This window comes from Podarcis bocagei (assembly GCF_964188305.1).
Source record: "Podarcis bocagei genome assembly, contig: HAP1_SCAFFOLD_304, whole genome shotgun sequence".
Lineage (NCBI taxonomy): Eukaryota > Metazoa > Chordata > Lepidosauria > Squamata > Lacertidae > Podarcis > Podarcis bocagei.
Window position 1 is genome coordinate 44,058 of NW_027670144.1, and position 8,133 is coordinate 52,190.

Sequence of the window (8,133 nt, forward strand, 5' to 3'; positions counted from 1 at the left end):
AAAAGGGGGGGAGGTGGTAGTTTCCCCAACTCTTGGGAAATGTTTCCCAAAATTCTTTTGCTGATGGGCAGTCGCACCACATGTGCAGCCCAGTCATCACAGAACTGCAGACCCTCCAATGCAATGCTGAAACCAAATGATAGGAATATATTGCCATTTATCCCACACCTGGGTTCTTTTGGGTTCTTTTGGGTCTTCCTCTAGCAAATAAATATTTTATGTACCTTAGACTATTGCTGGTCCATCTGTCACGTTGTTTGTATTTATCTGGACAATACAATTTTGGAAGGGAGCCAGGGATGGGTCTGCATTCCATTTCCCCCCACACCACTAGAGCGGAGGAAAAGGTGGCTACTTTTCCAAATCAATGACCTTGATGGGTTCGGAAGCAATAATGCCTTGATGCCTTGATGGTGAATCAAGCTGAACTCAAAGGAAGGTCTTTTGCATTTCTAATGATCTGTATAACACGTCTCAACCAAAATGCCTTGTAATACAGTTTCAGGTTTGGGATTCCCAAACCAACATGTTCCACGCTCAGTAGAATGTGTTGTCACTTACTCTGCCCCCCCCCCCAGCAAAATAAAGTTATTTACCATATTTTGTCGTTTAGCTAGTTGTTGTTTTGGTATTGTGATGGAAAGGCTCTAGAATAAAAACAGAGATTTGGGCAGGAGCAAGAGAATCAATGCCTATAGCAACCTATATTGTATTGTAACCCTCTCCCCATCTTCTTTGCAATATGTGACTACTGTGTCTTGCCTGAACTGCATTACTCTGACACTAACACTGTTCCCTAGAAGCACCCACCCACTTTGCTGGCCAAGATGAGGCTCTGTCTTCCACTTATGACCCCTGCACACACAGACAAGTGGCAATGAGGGCTGCTGGGATGTTCCCTGGGAAACTTGGCCATTCAGACATAACATGTGTGTGTGTGTGTGTGTGTGTGTGTGTGTAGAATGGTTGCCTCAGATGCTGAGGAAGGGGTGAGGCAAAGGGGTACATAGGCCCATACAGCACTCCTCCTTTTTTCGATCCATTAGCAAGATAGAAGGTTGCCTTATTTGGAGACAGACCATCTGGCTCATTGCTCTCTGCACTGACTGGCAGCAGCTCTCCAGATTTCAGCCTACGGTCTCTCTCAACCCTTCCTGGAGACGTCAGGAATTGAAGCTGGGTCCCTCTGCTTGCAAAAGATGCTCTCTTCCCCTTCTTCTGCCTGGCTGTGGCCTACCTTTGCTCTAATGGGTGTGTAGAAAGCAGGGAGTACCTGCGCCTTGTTAAAGTCTGCCTGCCACAAAGACTTCAGAAGAGGTCTCAACTGCGAAGCCCCAACACTCGCAGCAGCAGCAGCAGCTGTAGAAACCCCGTCAAGGGAGGGTAAGTCTCTCTCTCTCTCTCTCTCTCTCTCTCTCTCTCTCTCTCTCTCTGCCTTCCAAATTCCCATCTCTTAAACGGTCCTTGCGACGAACGGGCTGTGGGTGTGTAAATGAGCACTTTAACGTGAAGAGGGCGAAGGAACCTCCTCCAGGGCAGTTTATGCTGGACGCTTGTCTAAGGCTGCTTGTCTAAGGCTGAGGAACTCCTTCGCTCACACGAAGGCGCAGCCAGAATGCCCGAGGAGGCAGGCGCGCGCACCTCCGACGATCCGCGATCTGCTGGAGAGCTCACGGCGCCGTCCCGGGAGCGCAGCTTTCTCCCCACGAGGAGGATCCCTGCTTACTGGCCCCAAGCCCGCGAAGTCTCAGCAGGGGCGGCTGGGCGGTTTCTAGCCGGCGGCGGCAGCAGCAGCAGCAGCCTTTCCACCAGCCGGGCTGCCAGGCAAAGCGCTCGGCGGCGAAGTAGTAGACGAGCGGGTTGAGGCTGGTGAGGGCCATGGTGAGCCGGCGGGCCACGTAGGTGGCGCGAAGGAGCGGGCAGCCGCCCAGCACGCCGGCGCGACCCAGCGTGTGCACCACTTGCACCAGGTGATAGGGCGCGAAGCAGACCAGGAAGACGCCCAGAACCACCAGCACCGTGCGCAGCGCCTTGCGCCGCACCGCTCGCGAGCCGGGCTGCATCCCCGGCAAGGAGCGGGTAGCAGATGCCGATGAGGAAGAGCGGCAGCAGGAAGCCCACGGCAGCGGCCAAGAGGAGGCTGACGGAGGAGATGCGCCCCCGCCAGGAGCTGGAGGAGAAGTTCTCCAGGCAAGCGGTGCGGCCGTCGGGGAAGCGGAGCGCCAGGTACAGGACGGCGGCGACGAGCACCGCCCACACCCCGAGGGCGGCCGCCACCCGGTAGCGCAGCTGCCGGAGCCGGAGGTGGCGCAGCGGGTGTACCACGGCCACGTAGCGCTCCAGGCAGATGCAGGCCAGGAAGAGGGAGCTGCCGTACAGGTTGGCGAAGAAGAGGCAGCCGGTGACCTTGCACAGCGCCTCGCCGAAGACCCAGTCGTTGCGCAGCGCGTGGTAGGCAATGCGGAAGGGCAGCGTTAGCACGAAGAGCAGGTCGATGGCGGCCAGGTTCACCAGAAAGACGTTGGCGGGCTCCGTGGCGGACTTGGCGCGGAAGAAGTAGCCCAGGACGAAGAGGTTCCCCACCAGGCCCAGGGCGAAGACCAGGCTGTAGACCACGGGGAAGAGCAGGTACTGGAAGTCGGCGCTCTCCAAGCAGCCGGAGGTGGGGCTGCTGCTGTTCCACGCGGAGCCACCAGAAAGCGGCACGGAGAGGGTCTTCGGCGGCCGCTGGGAAAAAACGAAAGAAAACCGCTTATTCATTCATTTATTCACCCTTCATCCGTATTGCTCAGGGCGGTTCACAAAATAAAAATGAAATATAAAAAACACAAAATACATAACAAAAATTAAAACAAAAACAAACCAAGACTCTCCCACTCCCTCAACACATTGAAAAGGCCAAGCACGCACTCGGCGGCCTGTTCGCGGGGCTGGTTCCGCGGCTCTCCGAGGCTCACACTTCTCCCACCCACCCTAGAGCTACTGAGCAGCTCCGAAGCAAGGAGCCACCCAGAGAGCGACCGCCTCTTGTCCCCTCTCTGTCCAATGTAGCCGTCAATCTGGAGAAACCTTCAGCTGCGGGGAGCCAGCAGAGAGCGCTCTTTCCTTTTGTTTTTGTGGTGCACTGACTGGGGTGATGGTGCCCTGAAATTTTGCCTGCTGCAACCTCCTTTCCCCTCTTTTAGATGGCTCTTTGTTTATCGTTTTTCAGCCCCGCTTTGCCTGGTTCTTAGCTCTCTCCCCCCCCCCCCCAATTTTAGATAACTTCCAAGCCTTTCGAATTATTTGACAATCTTGACTCTCCTTTTTACCCTGAACCCCTTTCTTAGGATTCTGCGGTGCTTGGAGATGCTCTGTCCATGGCTGCTTGGCCATGATGGCTATGTTCTACCTAAATAGCTTGAGGCAAGAATGCTTCCGAATCCCAGTTCCCGGGAAGCGCAAGAGAGGAGAATGCGCTTGGGCCTGAATCCGGCTCGCAGGTTTTCTTTGGGGGTATCTGGTCGGCGGCTCTTCTGTCCTAGATTGTCCCTCCTTAAAGGAAGCCTCAAATCCTGACATCTCCGCATTTCGCCCAGTTGAGACTGGGGGCGGGGGGGGGGAGGCCGTGGTCTTCTTCTTCCTGCAGAGGACGCTCTCTCTCTCTCTCTCTCTCGGGGCTCACAGGCAGTCCCTCCCTCCGCGGAGGCTGGTGGAGCTATGGCTGAGCCCCTTGGAAAGGAAGCGGGGAGGGGGCGAGAGGTGGGCAGGTGGGAGGGAGCGCGGGCCGTCGAGGGGGTGGGACTGCCTTTCTTCCCCCCTCCCGGCTGTCCAGGGTGCTGATGACCCTCCTGGAGGTTCTCGCTTCCTAGAAAGCCGTCTCCGCCGCCCTCCCCAAGCCCCTGGAGCAGAGTTGACGCCTTCCTCCCCATGGGACCCAGGAGTCCTGCCGTCGGGGCCAAACGAGTCCTGCCGCCCTCTCCCTGCCTCACCTTGGCTCCCAGCCAAGCAACCGACGCCCCCAGCCCCACTGCCTCCTACCTCCAGGACCTCCATGTGGGTCTCTGTCCGCCTGCCTGCCCTGCCCTGCGGCTGCTGCTGCTGCTACCCGGCAACTCAAGGCCCCCTTGCGCAACCTCAACCCCTCCAGGCACATTCCGGGAAGGTTCGCCTCCGACCCACTTCCTCCCCCCGCCCTCCGGCGTCTCCGGCTGGGGAAAAACTACAAGCCGCGTCTCTCGCCAGCCCCTTCCCTCTTCCCTGCATGGGAGGAGAAGCCCCATAACTGCTATTGATTCTGCGATTTATGTTGTGTTTGTCTGTCTCTGGAAGGTGAAGAACTTAGTGAAAATAAAACTGCTGCTATCCGTTCCTTGTACCAATATATGGTGCCACCGCTTCTGCAATGCTGTGTGCAGTGCCGGTCGGCTTACCTCAGAAAGGATACTGTATTGCATAGTTGGAAAATGGTCAGAAAAGGGCCACCAAAATGATAAAGTGGAGGAGAAGGCTTCCCTATGAAGAAAGGTTGCAGCGTCTGGGACTTTTTAGTTTTTTGAAGTCAGTTTTTTAAATTAAACTTTATACAGTATACATATATTCAAGATTCCAAATTTGTTTTACATTTCTCTTTAAACTTTGACTTCCCGCCGTTCCCTCCATGATGTTCTTAATCCCATCCCATTTACATAACGCATTCTAATAAACTTTCTGCTAAAACGTATTTCGTATATTATCAATCGTCAATCGCTGCTCATATTTCAAATCCTGCTTGCGATTTCATCTGCTTATTTTTTCAGATATTTCCAAAAGGGCTTCCATTCTTCATGACTAGTCCCTCATGTTGCTTTCTTGGTTTTGCTGTTAGTTTCGCCAGCTCCGCATAGGGATTTTTTAGTTTAAAGAACATTCAAGTAAGAGGCGACAGGACAGAAGTTTATAAAATTATGCATGGCATGGAGACATGGGCATAGCCAGGCTTTTGATGGGGGGCAGGCTTCTGCTGGGGGGGAGAGAGAACCTCAGGTAATGCTTTTCAATAATATTTGAGGAATGGGGGGGGGGGCTCTCCTTGGCTATGCCCAGGCATGGAGAAAGTGGAAAGTTTTTCTCCCTCTCTCGTGACCCTGGAATACAAGGGCATCCGTCCAATGAAGATGTCTTCTAAAAGTCTGGTAGTTGTTTTTTTCCTTTGACATCTGCTGGGAGGGTGTTCCACAGGGCAGGCACCGAAAAGAAAACTCCCATCTCCGTCTGAAAATAATCTGTAGCAACAATTATTCATAATCTGCACTCCAGAATAAACCCAGCTGTATTTAGCATGCAGTGGTAAGTGGTATTTAGCATAGAGTGGTAGATTCGTAATCTGGGGAACCGGGTTCGCGTCTCCGCTCCTCCACATGCAGCTGCTGGGTGACCTTGGGCCAGTCACACTTCTCTGAAGTCTCTCAGCCCCACTCACCTCACAGAGTGTTTGTTGTGGGGGAGGAAGGGAAAGGAGAATGTTAGCCGCTTTGAGACTCCTTCGGGTAGTGATAAAGCGGGAAATCAAATCCAAACTCTTTTCCTCTTCACCAAGATGACACATTCCCTTCATCTTCCTCCCTAGCCCAGCTTTCAAATCTGAACCAACTCAGACAGTGCAATATGACTCTTATAATGATCGTCTAATAATCCAAATTAGTATTTCTCCAGTTTCTAGGTCCAGTTTTTATAAGGCCTTTTAAAAACTGTTCCAACAAATCTCAGCCAAGTCACAATGGAAAACTATGGTCTCTTATAATGTTCATCCAATCCTGCTTCCTCTTCTTTCTTCTTTTCCTAATCTTTGGACATTTTAATCCACTGGGGATGGGGAAGCAGGCATCTTAATTCCCTTTCCTCAAACGAGATCACAGCTTGCCTTGTTCACCGTTTCCGGAGTTGCTTTGCATTCTCTGCCTCTCATTCCCACACCAGCTCAGCCCAACCTCCTCTTTCCCTGGGGCTCTTTCTCTTTCCTCCTGGGACGTGTATACCTGAGAAGAGATCCAAGATTTAGAACCTCAAAGTCAAAGTGAGAGCATTTGGGTCAAAATTAAGGGAGAGAAGAATAACAGAGACCTCATTGTGGGAGTTTACTACAGATCCCCAAGCCAAATGGAGGACATAGATGATGCCTTCCTGGAACAGATGGCCAAGCATGCAAAAGGAAGGGAGATAGTAGTAATGGGGGACTTCAATTACCCGGATATTTGTTGGATGTCAAACTCAGCCAAGAGCATAAGGTCAAACAGATTCCTCACTGGCCTTGCAGACAACTTCATTGTCCAGAAAGTGGGAGAAGCAACAAGAGGAACAGCCATTTTAGATCTGGTCCTAACCAATGTTGATGACCTGGTTAGTGGGGTAGAAGTGGAAGGATCATTAGGCGCGAGTGATCATGCTCTTCTGAAGTTTACTATACAGCAGAAAGGAGCAGCCAAGCATACTAGGACTCAATTTCTTGACTTTAAGAAAGCCGACTTCATAAAACTTAGGGAAGTGCTGGGTGAGATCCCATGGACAGTAATACTAAAAGGAAAGGGAGTTCATGATGGCTGGGAGTTTGTTAAGAGGGAGATAGTAAAAGCACAACGTCAGGCAATACCAATGAGACGAAAACATGGAAGGTGCCTAAAGAAGCCAGGGTGGCTATCTAAAGAACTTTTAACTGAGTTAAGATTAAAAAAGGATGTGTACAAAAAATGGAAAAGGGGGGAAACCACCAAAGAGGAATTCAAACAAATAGCCAGCACGTGTAGACACAAAGTCAGAAAAGCTAAAGCACAGAATGAACTCAGGCTTGCTAGAGAGGTTAAAAGCAACAAAAAAGGCTTTTATGGGTATGTTCGTAGCTAAAGGAAGAACAAAGAAACAGTGGGGTCACTCAGAGGAGAAGATGGTGAAATGCAAACAGGGGACACAGAAAGGGCTGAACTCCTCAATGCCTTCTTTGCCTCAGTCTTCTCCGATAAAGAAAACAATGCCCGACCTGAAGAATTTGGAGCAAATGATTCAGCAAAGGAAACACAGCCCAGTATAACTAAGGAGATAGTACAAGAATACTTGGCTAGTTTAGATGTATTCAAGTCTCCAGGGCCAGATGAACTGCATCCAAGAGTATTAAAAGAACTGGCAGATGTGATCTCAGAACCACTGGCAGTAATCTTTGAGAATTCCCGGAGAACAGGCGAAGTCCCGGCAGACTGGAGGAGGGCAAATGTTATCCCTATTTTCAAAAAGGGGAAAAGAGAGGACCCAAATAATTACCGCCCAGTCAGTCTGACATCAATAGCAGGGAAGATTCTGGAGCAGATCATTAAGCAAACAGTCTGTGAGCACCTAGAAAGGAATGCTGTGATCACCAATAGTCAGCAAAATAAGTCATGTCAGACTAACCTGATCTCGTTTTTTGACAGAATTACAAGCCTGGTAGATGAAGGGAACGCAGTGGATGTAGCCTACCTTGATTTCAGCAAGGCATTTGATAAGGTGCCCCATGATATTCTTGTAAAGAAGCTGGTAAAATGCGGTCTTGACTATGCTACCACTCAGTGGATTTGTAACTGGCTGACTGACCGAACCCAAAGGGTGCTCATCAATGGTTCCTCTTCATCCTGGAGAAGAGTGACTAGTGGGGTGCCACAGGGTTCTGTCTTGGGCCCGGTCTTATTCAACATCTTTATCAACGACTTGGATGATGGACTCAAGGGCATCCTGATCAAATTTGCAGATGACACCAAACTGGGAGGGGTGGCTAACACCCCAGAGGACAGGATCACACTTCAAAACGACCTTGACAAATTAAAGAACTGGGCCAAAACAAACAAGATGAATTTTAACAGGGAGAAATGTAAAGTATTGCACTTGGGCAAAAAGAATGAGAGGCACAAATACAAGATGGGTGACACCTGGCTTGAGAGCAGTACATGTGAAAAGGATCTAGGAGTCTTGGTTGACCACAAACTTGACATGAGCCAACAGTGTGACGCGGCAGCTAAAAAAGCCAATGCAATTCTGGGCCTCATCAATAGGAGTATAGCATCTAGATCAAGGGAAGTAATAGTGCCACTGTATTCTGCTCTGGTCAGACCTCACTGTGCTGTTTTATTGGCCGTGACCCCCGCTAATTGA

The 8,133-nt window shown here is 50.7% G+C and overlaps 1 pseudogene across 1 annotated transcript; it reads right to left on the reverse strand.

Annotated features, from left to right (window-relative positions):
* Nucleotides 1-1,670: 1,670 nt before the first annotated feature.
* On the reverse strand, nt 1,671-4,075 carry LOC308579622 (lysophosphatidic acid receptor 6-like; annotated as a pseudogene). Its single transcript has 2 exons — nt 4,021-4,075; nt 1,671-2,727 (listed from the first exon to the last, which is right to left on the reverse strand). The product of its transcript is annotated as a lysophosphatidic acid receptor 6-like (transcript).
* Between the last annotated feature and the right edge of the window lie 4,058 nt (nt 4,076-8,133).